Source organism: Oncorhynchus mykiss, chromosome 5 (assembly GCF_057628025.1).
Source record: "Oncorhynchus mykiss isolate SJ-2025 chromosome 5, ASM5762802v1, whole genome shotgun sequence".
NCBI lineage: Eukaryota > Metazoa > Chordata > Actinopteri > Salmoniformes > Salmonidae > Oncorhynchus > Oncorhynchus mykiss.
The window spans coordinates 82642053-82659054 of NC_143026.1; positions in this window are offsets into that span (position 1 = coordinate 82642053).

Below are 17002 nucleotides of genomic sequence, written 5' to 3' on the forward strand. Positions count from 1 at the left end.
CCTCCCTCCTCACTCACCTCCCATTCCTCCCATCTCCCCCTCACTCACCACATTAGTCACAGGCCACTTGACAACATGGCCCCCATCCTCACCACACACACACAAAAGTATTTGGTTGATTATTCTGCTCCATTCGATGAGAGAGAGAGAGCGAGAGCGAGACAGAGAGAGCGAGACACCATGTGTTTTTGGCTTTTGGAATGACACAAACTGACAAAGCATTACAGTGCCATCTACAGGTATTGCCATTTTGATGCACATGCATGGCAGTTAAAAACATATAGCAACCAGGCAGTCTTCCTGTATAAAAACTTGGCATTAGACCTTTTAAGTAGATATAGCCCAAAAACATTCTCATCCTTCCATTGAGAAATTCACATACATTTTTCCTCACAATATGTTATCATTGTATCAATTTGATCACTTTTATCAATTCAAACAATCTCCAGTTCGTCGGCATGGATTGTGAATTTCATTGTGGGCAATTCCACTTCACTCAGTCATCAACTATGTTTATATTAAAGAAGTTAATTAAGCACAGCAGGATTCCAAAATATTCAGAACACCCATATCCGCAAACCGATACACAAACCCAAAGAGCCTATTGAAATAGATTTTCAAATAAATAACTGCCAATCACCCGTGTGTGAAGAATTCATCCAGTGCAGTCTGCCGGCTGGTATTGGTTTGGAGCTAAACGAGCGAGAGAGAGAGAGATTATCCGGCAGGGAAAGCATGCAGCCCTCTAGGCCAGTTGTAGGATACACAATCTGCAATCCATCGAAGGAGTGCTGGTTATTTTCCGGTCATGGGTAGAAAGGTTACATCTTTTGTCAAATTGACACCAAAAGGGATTTTTTTTTTTAGCATTTTAGCTAACACTAACCCTTTTCCTAACCTTAACCAGATTCTCCTAACCTGCTAAGTTAATTATCCTAACATACTGCGTAAGCTCAGTGCATTATTCATCTCATATGTATATACTGTATTCAATACTATTCTACTGTATCTTAGTCTAAGCTGCTCTAACATTGCTCGTCCATATATTTATTTATTCTTAATTCCATTCCTTTACTTAGATGTGTGTATAGGGTACATGTGTGAAATTGGTAGATATTACTTGTTAGATATTGCTGCACTGTCGGAACTAGAAGCACAAGCATTTCACTACACCCGCTATAACATTTCCTAACCTGCTACAAAAAGTCACATCTGACAATAGTTGTATGCTTTCTAGTCAAAACCTTATTTTCCTCATGGAATGGCCAGACCAGTCTGTTGGAGGGAGCATCATGTTTTGGGGCTGCTTTGCTGCCTCAGGGCCTGGACGCCTTGCAATCATTGATTTGCAGACTTGTTTACCTGTTGCTGTGCCTTTTGTTGCCAATCTTAATTTGCTACCTGACAATTTTCCGTTTTTTTCCGTTTACATTTTTAGTTTTCCCTCACTCAACTTTTTTTCATTCAACTTTTTCACTCCGGACGCTTTATCTGTACATGGTTAGTCAGGATCTCCAACAGCCGAAGCTAAGTGGTAACATTAACATGATGCCTTCTAATTGCAGTCGCTGTACTCATAATATACAGGAGAACGATCGCTTTACGGCGAGGATAGCTGTGCTGCAAGGCCAGCTTCAGACGCAATCGTTAGGCAAGGGCAATTTAAGTGTAGGAAAGGATGAAACAGTGTCTGTGCCACTAGTAAGTACAGATAATAACGTTAGTATAAATCCCCTCGTCCCCGCAGCCGGACAACTTTCTCATGGCTTCTGGAGGGAAATGCTGTAGGAATGCTCAACCGGTGTCACTCATTCAGCCGACAGAAACTTTCAACCGGTTTCCCCCATTAAGCAGCGAGTAGGAGTCTGAGGCCGAGCCTTCTCTTGTCTCTACTCCTCCCGTTAAGGGGTCTGAGACGCCGAAGCTTCCCACCATTAGCTTTGACAGGTTGAAAACCCTAGTCATTGGTGACTCCATTACCTGTAGTAAAAAGAATCACCCAGCGATCAAACACTGTTTACCAGGGGGCAGGGCTACCGACGTTAAGGCTAATCTGAAGATGGAGCTGGTTAAAGCTATAACTGGCGAGTGTATAGAGATATTGTTATTCACGTCGGCACCAATGATGTTAGGATGAAACAGTCAGAGGTCACCAAGCGCAACATAGCTTCAGCGTGTAAATCAGCTAGAAAGATGTGTCGTCGGCATCGAGTAATTGTCTCTGGCCCCCTCCCAGTTAGTGGGAGTGATGAGCTCTACAGCAGAGTCTCACAACTCAATCGCTGGTTGAAAACTATTTTCTGCCCCTCCCAGAAGATAGAATTTGTAGATAATTGGCCCTCTTTCTGGGACTCACCCACAAACAGGACCAAGCTGAGGAGTGACGGACTCCATCCTAGCTGGAGGGGTGCTCTCATCTTATCTACCAACAGAGACAGGCTGTAACTCCTCTAGCTCCACAATTAAATAGGGTGCAGGCCAGGCAGCAGGCTGTTAGCCAGCCTGCCATCTTAGTAGAGTCTGCCACTAGCACAGTCAGTGTAGTCAGTTCAGCTATCCCCATTGAGACCGTGTCTGTGCCTCGACCTAGGTTGGGCAAAACTAAACATGGCGGTGTTCGCCTTAGCAATCTCACTAGGATAAAGACCTCCTCCATTCCTGCCATTATTGAAAGAGATTGTGATACCTCACATCTCAAAATAGGGCTACTTAATGTTAGATCCCTCACTTCAAAGGCAGTTATAGTCAATTAACTAATCACTGATCATAATCTTGATGTGATTGGCCTGACTGAAACATGGCTTAAGCCTGGTGAATTTACTGTGTTAAATGAGGCCTCACCTCCTGGCTACACTAGTGACCATATCCCCCGTGCATCCTGCAAAGGAGGAGGTGTTGCTAACATTTACGATAGCAAATTTAAATTTACAAAGAAAAAAAATGACGTTTTCGTCTTTTGAGCTTCCAGTCATGAAATCTGCAGCCTACTCAATCACTTTTTATAGCTACTGTTTACAGGCCTCCTGGGCCATATACAGCCTTCCTCACTGAGTTCCCTGAATTCCTATCGGACTTTGTAGTCATGGCAGATTAAATTCTAATTTTTGGTGACTTTAATATTCACATGGAAAAGTCCACAGACCCACTCCAAAGGGCTTTTGGAGCCATCATCGACTCAGTGGATTTTGTCCAACATATCTCTGGACCTACTCACTGTCACACGCTGGACCTAGTTTTGTCCCATTGTAACGGTTTTCTAGGTGTGAAGGAGAGTCGGACCAAAATGCAGCGTGTACATTGCGATCCATGTTTAATGAACGAACGTAAAAACACGAATCAATAACAAACACTACAAAACAAAGAACTTAACGAAAACCGAAACAGCCTAGACTTGTGTAAACTAACACAGAGACAGGAACAACGACACATAGGACAATCACCCACGACAAACTCAAAGACTATGGCTGCCTAAATATGGTTCCCAATCAGAGACAACGATAAACACCTGCCTCTGATTGAGAACCACTCCAGACAGCCATAGACTTTGCTAGATAACCCCACTAGCTACAATCCCAATACATACACACCAAAACCCCAAGACAAAACACACCACAATACAAAAACCCCATGCCACACCCTGGCCTGACCCAATACATGAAGAAAAACAGAAAATACTTAGACCAGGGCGTGACAGAACCCCCCCCCCCCCCCCCCCCTAAGGTGCGGACTCCCGAACGCACCTCAAAACAATAGGGAGGGTCCGGGTGGGCGTCTGTCCATGGTGGCGGCTCCGGCGCGGGATGTGGAACCCACTCAGTCAATGTCTTAGTCCCCTCTCCTCGCGTCCCTGGATAGTCCAACCTCGCCACCGACCATGGCCTAGTAGTCCTCACCCAGAACCCCACTGGACTGAGGAGCAGATCGGGACTGAAGGACAGCTCGGGACTGAGGGGAAGCTCGGGAGTGAGAGAAAGCTCGGGAGTGAGAGAAAGCTCGGGAGTGAGAGAAAGCTCGGGAGTGAGAGAAAGCTCGGGAGTGAGAGAAAGCTCGGGAGTGAGAGAAAGCTCGGGAGTGAGAGAAAGCTCGGGAGTGAGAGAAAGCTCGGGAGTGAGAGAAAGCTCGGGAGTGAGAGAAAGCTCGGGAGTGAGAGAAAGCTCGGGAGTGAGAGGAAGCTCGGGAGTGAGAGGAAGCTCGGGAGTGAGAGGAAGCTCGGGAGTGAGAGGAAGCTCGGGAGTGAGAGGAAGCTCAGGAGTGAGAGGAAGCTCAGGAGTGAGAGGAAGCTCAGGCAGGTAGGTAGATCTACCAGATCCTGGCTGGCTGGTGGTTTCAGCAGATCCTGGCTGACTGGCAGATCCTGGCTGACTGGCAGATCCTGGCTGACTGGCGGATCTGGCGGATCCTGGCCGACTGGCGGATCCTGGCCGACTGGCGGATCTGGAAGAGTCTGGTCGACTGGCGGATCTGGAAGAGTCTGGTCGACTGGCGGATCTGGAAGAGTCTGGTCGACTGGCAGATCTGGAAGAGTCTGGTCGACTGGCAGATCTGGAAGAGTCTGGTCGACTGGCAGATCTGGAAGAGTCTGGTCGACTGGCAGATCTGGAAGAGTCTGGTCGACTGGCAGATCTGGAAGAGTCTGGCCGACTGGCAGATCTGGAAGAGTCTGGCTGACTGGCAGATCTGGAAGAGTCTGGCTGACTGGCAGATCTGGAAGAGTCTGGCCGACTGGCAGATCCTGGCGGATCTGGCTGATCCTGGCCGACTGGCGGATCCTGGCCGACTGGCGGATCCTGGCCGACTGGCGGATCCTGGCCGACTGGCGGATCTGGAAGAGTCTGGCCGACTGGCAGATCTGGAAGAGTCTGGCCGACTGGCAGATCTGGAAGAGTCTGGCCGACTGGCAGATCTGGAAGAGTCTGGCCGACTGGCAGATCTGGAAGAGTCTGGCCGACTGGCAGATCTGGAAGAGTCTGGCCGACTGGCAGATCTGGAAGAGTCTGGCTGACTGGCGGCTCTGGCGGCTCCTTGCAGACTGGCGGCTCTGGCGGCTCCTTGCAGACTGGCGGCTCTGGCGGCTCCTTGCAGACTGGCAGCTCTGGCGGCTCCTTGCAGACTGGCAGCTCTGGCGGCTCCTTGCAGACTGGCAGCTCTGGCGGCTCCTTGCAGACTGGCAGCTCTGGCGGCATCCTGCAGACTGGCAGCTCCTTGCAGACTGGCAGCTCCTTGCAGACTGGCAGCTCCTTGCAGACTGGCAGTTCTGAACAGGCGGGAGACTCCGGCAGCGCTGTAGAGGAGGAAGGCTCTAACAGCGCTAGAAAGGCGGGAGACTCCGACAGCGCTGGAGAGGAGGAAGGCTCTGGCAGCGCTGGACAGGCGAGGCGCACTGTAGGCCTGATGCGTGGTGCTGGCACTGGTGGTACTGGGCCGAGGACACGCACAGGAAGCCTGGTGCGGGGCGCTGCTACCGGAGGGCTGGGGTGTGGAGGTGGTACTGGAAAGACCGGACCGTGCAGGCGCACTGGAGCTCTTGAGCACCGAGCCTGCCCAACCTTACTTGGTTGAATGCTCACGGTCTCCCTGCCAGTGCAGCGAGGTGGAATAGCCCGCACTGGGCTATGCAGGCGAACCGGAGACACCGAGCACAAGGCTGGTGCCATGTAAGCCGGCCCAAGGAGACGCACTGGAGACCAGCTGCGTAGAACCAGCTTCATGGCATTTGGCTCGACGCTCAATCTAGCCCGGCCGATACGCGGAGCTGGACTATACGGCACCGGGCTATGCACCCGCACTGGGGACACCGTGCGCACCACTGCATAACATGGTGCCTGCCCGGTCTCTCTAGCCCCCCGGTAAGCACAGTGAGTTTGCGCAGGTCTCCTACCTGGCATAGCCATACTCCCTGTGAGCCCCCCCCCCAAGAAATGTTTGGGGCTGACTCTCGGGCTTCCTTCCGCACCGCCGTGCTTGCTTCGCCAACTCCATTCTCCGATAACCTTCCGCACACTGCTCCATCGAATCCCAGGCGGGCTCTGGCACTCTCCCTGGGTCGACCGCCCACCTGTCTATCTCCTCCCAAGAAGTATAGTCCATCCTGTACTCCTCTTTGGGCTACTCCTGTTGCCTCTTCTCCTGCTGCACATTTGGGCGGCTACACTCCCCTGGTTTAGCCCAAGGTCCTCTCCCGTCAAGGATTTCCTCCCATGTCCAGAAATCCTTATTACGCATCTCCTCTTTGGGCTGCTCCTGCCTGTTGACACGCCGCTTGGTCCTTTTGTGGTGGGTGATTCTGTAACGGTTTTCTAGGTGTGAAGGAGAGTCGGACCAAAATGCAGCGTGTAGATTGCAATCCATGTTTAATGAAAGAACGTAAAAACACGAATCAATAACAAACACTACAAAACAAAGAACTTAACGAAAACCGAAACAGCCTATACTTGTGTAAACTAACACAGCGCCAGGAACAACAACACATAGGACAATCACCCACGACAAACTCAAAGACTATGGCTGCCTAAATATGGTTCCCAATCAGAGACAACGATAAACACCTGCCTCTGATTGAGAACCACTCCAGACAGCCATAGACTTTGCTAGATAACCCCACTAGCTACAATCCCAATACATACACACCAAAACCCCAAGACAAAACACACCACAATACAAAAACCCCATGCCACACCCTGGCCTGACCCAATACATGAAGAAAAACACAAAATACTTAGACCAGGGCGTGACACCCATGAAATAAATGTTGTGGATCTTAATGTTTTTCCTCATAATCCTGGAATATCGGACCACCATTTTATTACGTTTGCAATCGCAACAAATAATCTGCTCAGACCCCAACCAAGGAGCATCAAAAGTCGTGTTATAAATTCTCAGACAACACAAAGATTCCTTGATGCCCTTCCAGACTCCCTCTGCCTACCCAAGGATGTCAGAGGACAAAAATCAGTTAACCACCTAACTGAGGAACTCAATTTAACCTTGCGCAATACCCTAGATGCAGGTGCACCCTAAAAACTAAAAACATTTCTCATAAGAAACTAGCTCCCTGGTATACAGAAAATACCCGAGCTCTGAAGCAAGTTTCCAGAAAATTGGAACGGAAATGGTGCCACACCAAACTGGAAGTCTTCCGACTAGACAGTAGCGTGCAGTATCGAAGAGCCCTTTACTGCTGCTGATCATCCGATTTTCCAACTTAATTGAGGAAAATAAGAACAATCCCAAATTTATTTTTGATACTGTCGCAAAGCTTACTAAAAAGCAGCATTCCCCAAGAGAGGATGGCTTTTACTTCAGCAGTGATAAATTCATGAACTAATTTGAGGAAAAGATCATGATTATTAGAAAGCAAATTACGGACTCCTCTTTAAATCTGCGTATTCCTCCAAAGTTCAGTTGTCCTGAGTCTGCACAACTCTGTCAGGACCTATGATCAAGGGAGACACTCAAGTTTTTTAAGTACTATATCTCTTGACACATTGATGAAAATAATCATGGCCTCTAAACCTACAAGCTGCATACTGGACCCTATTTCAACTAAACTACTGAAAGAGCTGCTTCCTGTGCTTGGCCCTCCTATGTTGAACATAATAAACGGCTTTCTATCCACTGGATGTGTACCAAACTCACTAAAATAAAGCCTCTCTTGAAAAAGCCAAACCTTGACCCAGAAAATATAAAAAACTATCGGCCTATATCGAATCTTCCATTCCTCTCAACATTTTTAGAAAAGGCTGTTGAGCAACAACTCACTGCCTTCATGAAGACAAACAATGTATACGAAATACTTCAGTCTGGTTTTAGACCCCATCATAGCACTGAGACTGCACTTGTGAAGGTGGTAAATGACCTTTCAATGGCGTCACTGTCACACCCTGACCATAGTTTGCTTTGCATGTTTCTATGTTTTGTTTGGTCAGGGTGTGATCTGAGTGGGCATTCTATGTTGTGTGTCTAGTTTGTCTGTTTCTGTGTTTGGCCTGATATGGTTCTCAATGAGAGGCAAGTGTTAGTCATTGTCTCTGATTGGGAACCATATTTAGGTAGCCTGTTTGGTGTTGGGGTTTGTGGGTGATTGTTCCTGTCTCTGTGTTTGCACCAGATAGGGCTGTTTTGGGTTTTCACATTTCTTGTTTTGTTAGTCTATTCATGTATAGTTTCTTGATTTAAGAACCATGAATAATAACCACGCTGCGTTTTGGTCCGCCTCTCCTTGGTCCGACTCAAGAAAACCGTTAGTCAGACCGAGGCTTTGCGTCTGTCCTCGTGCTCCTAGACCTTAGTGCTGCTTATGATACCATCGATTACCACATTATTTTGGAGAGATTGGAAACCCAAATTGGTCTACACGGACAAGTTCTGGCCTGGTTTTCTGTTGGAAAGATATCAGTTTGTCTCTGTGAATGGTTTGTCCTCTGACAAATCAACTGTAAATTTCGGTGTTCCTCAAGGTTCCGTTTTAGGACCCCTATTGTGTTCACTATATATTTTACCTCTTGGGGATGTCATTAGAAAATATAATGTTAACTTTCACTGCTATGCGGATGACACACAGCTGTACATTTCAATGAAACATGGTGAAGCCCCAAAATTGCCCTCGCTAGAAGCCTGTTTCAGACATAAGGAAGTGGATGGCTGCAAACTTTCTACTTTTAGAGATTCTTGTTTTAGGTCCCAAGAAACAAAGAGATCTTCTGTTGAATCTGACAATTAATCTTGATGGTTGTACAGTCGTCTCAAATCAAACTGAAGGACCTCGGAGTTACTCTGGACCCTAATCTCTCTTTTGATGAACATGTCAATACTGTGTCAAGGACAGCTTTTTTCCATCTACGTAACATTGCAAAAATCTGAAACTTTCTGTCCAAAAATGATGGAGAAAATGTAATCCATGCTTTTGTTACTTTTAGGTTAGACTACTGCAATGCTTTACTTTCTGACTACCCGGATAAAGCACTAATTAAACTTCAGTTAGTGCTAAATACGGCTGCTAGAATCCTGACTAGAACTAAATGACGACAAAAAAATTGATCATATTACTCCAGTGCTAGCCTCCCTACACTGGCTTCCTGTTAAGGCAAGGGCTGATTTCCAGGTTGTACTGCTAACTTACAAAGCATTACATGGGCTTGCTCCTACATATCTTTCTGATTTGGTCCTGCCGTACATACCTACACGTACGCTACGGTCACAAGACGCAGGCCTCCTAATTGTCCCTAGAATTTCTAAGCAAATAGCTGGAGGCAGGGCTTTCTCCCATAGAGCTCCATTTTATGGAATGGTCTGCCTACCCATGTGAGAGACGCAGACTTGGTCTCAACCTTTAAGTCTTTACTGAAGACTCCTCTCTTTAGTGGGTCATATGATTGAGTGTAGTCTGGCCCAGGAGTGTGAAGGTGAAGGGAAAGGCTCTGGAGAAACGAACCGCCCTTGCGGTCTCTGCCTGGCAAGTTCTCCTCTCTCCACTGGGATTCTCTGCCTCTAACCCTATTACAGGGGCTGAGTCACTGGCTTACTGGTGCTCTTTCATGCCGTCCCTAGGAGGGGTGCGTCACTTGAGTGGGTAGAGTCACTGACGTGATCTTCCGGTCTGGGTTGGCGCCCCCCCCTTGGGTTGTGCCGTGGCGGAGATCTTTGTGGGCTATACTCGGCCTTGTTTCAGGATGATAAGTTGGTGGTTGAAGATATCCCTCTAGTGGGGTGGGGGCTGTGCTTTGGCAAAGTGGGTGGGGTTATATCCTTCATGTTTTGCCCTGTCAGGGGATATCATCGGATGGGGCCACAGTGTCTCCTGACCCCTCCTGTCTCAGCCTCCAGTATTTATGCTGCAGTAGTTTATGTGTCGAGGGGCTAGGGTCAGTTTGTTAAATCTGGAGTACTTCTCCTGTCTTATCCGGTGTCCTGTGTGAATTTAAGTATGCTCTCTCTAATTCTCTATTTCTCTCTTTCTTTCTCTCTCGGAGGACCTGAGCCCTAGGACCATGCCTCAGGACTACCTGGCATGATGACTCCTTGCTGTCCCCAGTCCACCTGGCCGTGCTGATGCTCCAGTTTCAACTGTTCTGCCTGCGGCTATGGAACCCTGACCTGTTCACCGGACGTGCTACCTGTCCCAGACCTGCTGTTTTCAACTCTCTAGAGACAGCAGGAGCGGTAGAGATACTCTTAATGATCGGCTATAAAAAGCCAACTGACATTTACTCCTGAGGTGCTGACTTGCTGCACCCTCGACAACCACTGTGATTATTATTATTTGACCCTGCTGGTCATCTATGAACATTTGAACATCTTGGCCATGTTCTGTTATAATCTCCACCCGGCACAGCCAGAAGAAGACTGGCCACCCCTCATAGCCTGGTTCCTCTCTTGGTTTCTCCTTGGTTTTTGGCCTTTCTAGGGAGTTTTTCCTAGCCACCGTGCTTCTACATCTGCATTGCTTGCTGTTTGGGGATTTAGGCTGGGTTTCTGTACAGCACTTTGAGATATCAGCTGATGTAAGAAGGGCTATATAAATACATTTGATTTGATTTGATTGAGGGAACAATGAATTCAAAAGTGTATCAAACATTTTACAGGAGAATGTCTGGGCAGCAGTCCATGATCTCAAGCTTAAGAGAGGTTGGGTGATGCAACAAGAAAATGACCCAAAGCATACAAGTAAATGAACTAAAGAATGGCTGAAAATGAAGAAGATTCCTGTTTTGGCATGGCAGAGTCCTGACCTTAACCCAATTGAGATGCTGTGGCATGACCTGAAAAGGGCTGTGCAATCAAGACAACCCAGAAATACTGATGAACTGAAACAGATTTGTAGGGAGGAATGTAACAAAATGCCTCCTCAACGTTGTGCAAGTCTTATAAGCAGCTACAGGAAATGTTTGGTGGAGGTTGTTGCTGCTAAAGGAGGATCTACAAGTTACTAAATTCAAGGGTTCACTTACTTTTTCCAGCATGCACTGTGAATGATTTCTCAATGTCTTCAATAAAAATTTGAAAAGTACAACTGTTTGTGTGTTATTAGTTTAGTCAGATTGTGTTTGTCTATTATTAAGACTTAGATGAAGATCAGACCACATTTTATGAGCAATCAATGCAGAAATCCAGGTCATTCCAGAGTTCACAAACTTTTCATGCAACTGTATATTGATGGTTTTTATTCATCTTTAAAAAATTTAGCATTTTTCTTCTACTTTGACATTGTAGAATATTTTGTGTAGATCGTTGACAAAAAATGACAATTTAATACATTTGAATCCCTTTTAGTAACACAATAAAATGTGAAGAAATCCAAGGGGTTATAGACTTTCTATAGGCACTGGATATTGTATATACAGCTGAAGTCGGAAGTTTACATACACTTAGGTTGGAGTCAATTAAACTCGTTTTTCAACCACTCCACAAATTTCTTGTTAACAAACTATAGTTTTGTCAAGTTGGTTAGGACATCTACTTTGTGCATGACACAAGTCATTTTTCCAACAATTGTTTACAGACAGATTATTTCACTTATGATTCACTGTATCGCAATTCCAGTGGGTCAGAAGTTTACATACACTAAGTTGACTGTGCCTTTAAACAGCTTGGAAAATTCCAGAAAATGATGTCATGGCTTTAGAAGCTTCTGATAGGCTAATTGACATCCTTTGAGTCAATTGGAGGTGTATCTGTAGATGTATTTCAAAGCCTACCTTCAAACTCAGTGCCTCTTTTCTTGGCATCATGGGAAAATCAAAATAAATCAGCCACGACTTCAGAAAAAAGATCGTAGACCTCCACAAGTCTGGCTCATCCTTGGGAGCAATTTCCAAAGGTACCACGTTCATCTGTACAAGCAATAGTACGCAAGTATAAACACCATGGGACCACGTAGCCGTCATGCCGGTCAGGAAGGAGACGCGTTCTGTCTCCTAGAGATGAACATACTTTGGTACGAAAAGGGCAAATCAATCCCAGAACAACAGCAAAGGACCTTGTGAAGATGCTGGAGGAAACAGGTACAAAATTATCTATATCCACAATAAAACGAGTCCTATATCGACATAACCTTAAAGGCCGCTCAGCAAGGAAGAAGCCACTGCTCCAAAACCCTAATGAAAAAGCCAGACTACGGTTTACAACTGCACATGGGGACAAAGATCGTACTTTTTGGAGAAATGTCCTCTGGTCTGATGAAACAGAAATAGAACTGCTTGGTCATAAGGACCATCGTTATGTTTGGAGGACAAAGGGGGAGGCTTGCAAGCCGAAGAACACCATCCCAACCGTGAAGCACGGGGGTGGAAGCATCATGTTGTAGGGGTGCTTTGCTACAGGAGGGCCTGGTGCACTTCACAAAATAGATGGCACCCTGAGAAAGAAATATTACGTGCATATATTGAAGCAACATCTCAAGACATCAGTTAAAGCTTGGTCGCAAATGGGTCTTCCAAATGGACAATGACCCCAAGTATACTTCCAAAGTTGTGGCAAAATGGCTTAAGGACAACAAAGTCAAGGTATTGGAGTGGGCATTAAAAAGCAGTGACCTCACTCCTATAAAAGATTTGTGGGCAGAACTGAAAAAGCGTCCAACTTCAAAATTCACCCAACTTATTGTGGGAAGCTTGTGGAAGGCTACCCGAAACGTTTGACCCAAGTTAAACAATTTAAAGGCAATGCTACTAAATACTAATTGAGTGTATGTAAACTTCTGACTCAGTGGGAATGTGATGAAAGAAATAAAAGCTGAAATAAATAATTCTCTATACTATTATTCTGACATTTCAGATTCTTAAAATAAAGTGGTGATCCTAACTGACCTAAGACAGGGAATTGTTTACGAGGATTAAATGTCAGGAATTGTGAAAAACTGAGTTTAAATGTATTTGGCTAAGGTGTATGTAAACTTCTGACTTCAACTGTATGTCTTTAGTATTTGACAGATAGAAAAATGACAAAAGTATTTATCCACAATCTGCTCTGGACAAGTCTGGTCCTGAACCCTATACTACCAATCAGGTTTCAGAAGTTAGCGAGGTAACTTTGGTCTACTCTGAGTTCAACTCGAGATAACCAGTATCACAAAAGTCTCTCACCTTTTAGCCAGGTACGAATCATTCATAGCTAACCCGCTCCGAGGCAGGCTAACTTTGGTGCTAACTCAATTTATCCTGAATATAGTGTCTGAGCCATGAGTTGAGGACCAATGAAATCAGATACCCTCCCTCTCTCAAAGATTGTCATCATTGATGATGAAATATTTGATGAATTAAACGTCTTTTTGTGTTTAAAAAACAGTAATGTCAAGATACCTATCGCATTACACATTTAGTAATGACAACATTTGCTTTCCAAACTGTACTTTTTCTAGGCGATTGTATTTTGAAATTTGCAAAAGGCAAAGTAACAGCCACAACCAAACATGGACATATAATGCATAGATGGCAGTTTCCATTCAAGTCTAGACTGCAAGCCATTGCTAGAGTAGCCCTTCCCATGAGTCAAATTGCAAAGGTTTTGAGGTTGTAAATCCTTCTGTGGATTATATTTCTATGGCCACATCGCAACAAGCTGTTCCACAGATAGAAGAAGCAGCGATAGGAGTGGGAAAAATGTGCTCCTGCATTTAGAAGCACACCAAAGACGGCATTAAAGATAAGTAATACAAATATAGGCAACACTAAAAAAGGCCTATTTCACACCATAGCCTACTGAATTTGCAAGATAACCTCTTTTTTTCATTTTGATTTCAGCACAAATTAAAATGTGGCACTGAATACTGACTCTCCCATGGATTGATATTTCAGAATTTTGTCAATGAAGCGTTAAGCTAGCCACATGCGAGCGACATGCACGTGCAGTTACAAGCCTGCTAGAGTTAGCGGCAGGCTGACGAGTAATATCTACCATTGTAGGCCTGGCTGGATTGTGAATACAGTTTGACACCACATCTTAGTTTCCTTCTAGCTTTCTAAGAAGTATACCCCCCCTGACACTAGTAAAAGAAAGAGACTGGGGAAGTGCTTGCTGTTGTTAAATAAAACCTGTTTAAAAATCATTTGAAATTGATGTGCCTTGGTTTGAGAGCAGCACGGGTTAACTCTCCTGTTGCTTATCAATCACATTTTGGAACAGTGTGTGCATTCATCATGCGCATAGAAAAACTCACACTGGGGGTACAGTTAGAGATATTTGGAACTCACACATGAAAAGGTTAAACAGGTTAACATTCATAAGGCAGCAAGACTAACCAGCTGGCAAGTGTCTTCACTGACATTTTCAGACTCTTCCTGACCCAGTCTGTAATACCTAAAAGTTTCAAGCAGACCACCAGAGTCCCTGTGACCAAGAACACCAAGGTAACCTGTCTAAATGACTACTGCCCGTAGCACTCACATCTGAAGCCATGAAATGCTTTGAAAGGCTGGTAATGGCTCACATCAACACCATCATCCCAGACACTCTGGACCCACTCCAATACGTATACCGTCCCAACACATCCACAGATGATGCAATCTTTCTTCCCTTTCCCACTTGGACAAAAGGAACACCTACAGGAGAATGCTGTTAATTGACTACAGCTCAGCTTTCCACACCATAGTGCCCTCCAAGCTCATCACTAAGCTAAGGACTCTGTGAATGAACACCTCCCTCTGCAACTGGATCCTGGACCTCCTGGTGGTAAGGTTAGGCAACAACACATCGCCATGCTGACCCTCAACATGGGGGCCCCTCAGGGGTGCTTAGTCCCCTCCTGTACTCCCTGTTCACATCACTGAGATGTCCATATCACTAAGTATCTATCATGGTCCAAACACACCAACACAGTTGTGAAGAGGGCACAACAAAACCTCTTTCCCTTCTGGAGACTGTCATGGGCCCTCAGATCCTCAAATAGCTCATCTTGACTGACTGCATCACCATTGTGTATGCTGGCTAACAATTGCAAGGTGCTACAGAAGGTAGTGCTTAAGGCCCAGTACATCAATGGGGTCGAGCTCCCGGCTATCCAGGACCTCTATACCAAGTGGTGTCAGAGGATGGCCCTAGAAATGTTCAAAGATTCCAGCTACCCAAGGCATAGACTGTTCTCTCCGCTACTGCATGGGAAGCAGTACCATTTACCAAGTCTGGAACCAACAGAACCCTGAACAGCTTCTACCCCCAATCCATAAGACTGCAAATAGTTAGTTTGGGCAGATATTTGGTAAACTATTTAACAATCTGCATTGACCCTTTTTGCACTAACTATTTTGACTCATCACATACGCTGCTGCTACTGTTTATTATCTGTCACTTTATTCCTAGTTGTTTGTACATATCTACCTCAATGACCTCGTACCCCTGCACATTGACTCTGTACTGGTACCTCTTGTATATAGCCAAGTTATTACCTCGTACCCCTGCACATAGACTCTGTACTGGTACCTCTTGTATATAGCCAAGTTATTACCTCATACCCCTGCACATAGACTCTGTACTGGTACCTCTTGTATGTAGCCAAGTTATTACCTCATACCCCTGCACATAGACTCTGTACTGGTACCCAGTGTATATAGCCAAGTTATTACCTCATACCCCTGCACATAGACTCTGTACTGGTACCTCTTGTATATAGCCAAGTTATTACCTCATACCCCTGCACATAGACTCTGTACTGGTACCCAGTGTATATAGCCAAGTTATTACCTCATACCCCTGCACATAGACTCTGTACTGGTACCTCTTGTATATAGCCAAGTTATTACCTCATACCCCTGCACATAGACTCTGTACTGGTACCTCTTGTATATAGCCAAGTTATTACCTCATACCCCTGCACATAGACTCTGTACTGGTACCTCTTGTATGTAGCCAAGTTATCATTACTCATTGTGTATCTATTATTACTTTAATTATTAAGTGTTTTACTTTTCTTTGATTTCTCTATTTTCTTTCTCACTGCATTGTTGGGAAGGCCCCATAAGTAAGCATTTCACTGTTAGTCCACACCTATTGTTTATTAGGCATGTAATGAATACAATTTGATTTGATGATTTGATCTCAAGCTGGTAGGATGGCCACTAGATGGAGCCATAGTCCATTTTATTTCAGTCTTCCACCTTAAAAGTAGGCCTACATGTCAATCAGCAGTGGAACAACCAAACCCATCATAATATATCCAACAGAAAAAGGTATATTTTTGGAGCTGATGTATGAACTGTGATGAGGTGTGTGTGTGTGTGTGTGTGTGTGTGTGTGTGTGTGTGTGTGTGTGTGTGTGTGTGTGTGTGTGTGTGTGTGTGTGTGTGTGTGTGTGTGTGTGTGTGTGTGTGTGTACATGCGTGCATGAGTGTTTCTCTTTGCAGTTTTATTCAACATGAATTGTAACTATCACAGAGACCACACAGACCAGTGAGAGAGAGAAATACAGAGACATAGACAGAATGAGCATCCCAAATATGCTGCTAATGTATTGTTATCGTTAATGTTGATGTATTTGTACACAAACAGAAAACTCAAATAATTTATCCACTTAAAGCTGCAATATGTAACTTTTCTGGTGACCCAACAAAATTAATATAGAAAGGGTGAGTTATAGATCTATCATTCTCATTGAAAGCAAGTCTAAGAGGCATTATATCTGTTCTATGTGCACTATTTCTATGCTTCCCGTTTTTAAGTTTTGTTTTTGCTTATTTTACTTTCAGTTTTGTACATCAGCTTCAAAGAGCTGAAAATACAATATACAATATGTAGTGGTTTAGATGGTACAATGATTATCTACACTATACTTGCTTGTTTTATCATATAAACTGAAATTAGGAGAACTATTAGAATTATAGCAACCTGGAAATGTCGGGGAGATTTCTCCACCGTGCATCTTTTGTGAGAATGTTTCGGGCATTTCTCCCCGCTCCCCTCTATCTCTCTCTCTCTCTGCCCCTCTGTCTCTCTCTAATCTGTTTTTCTCCAATAACCCAGTTTCTTACTCTATACGTGTGTTCTGTTTACTGCAGTTCTAAAAACACTGTGCGGT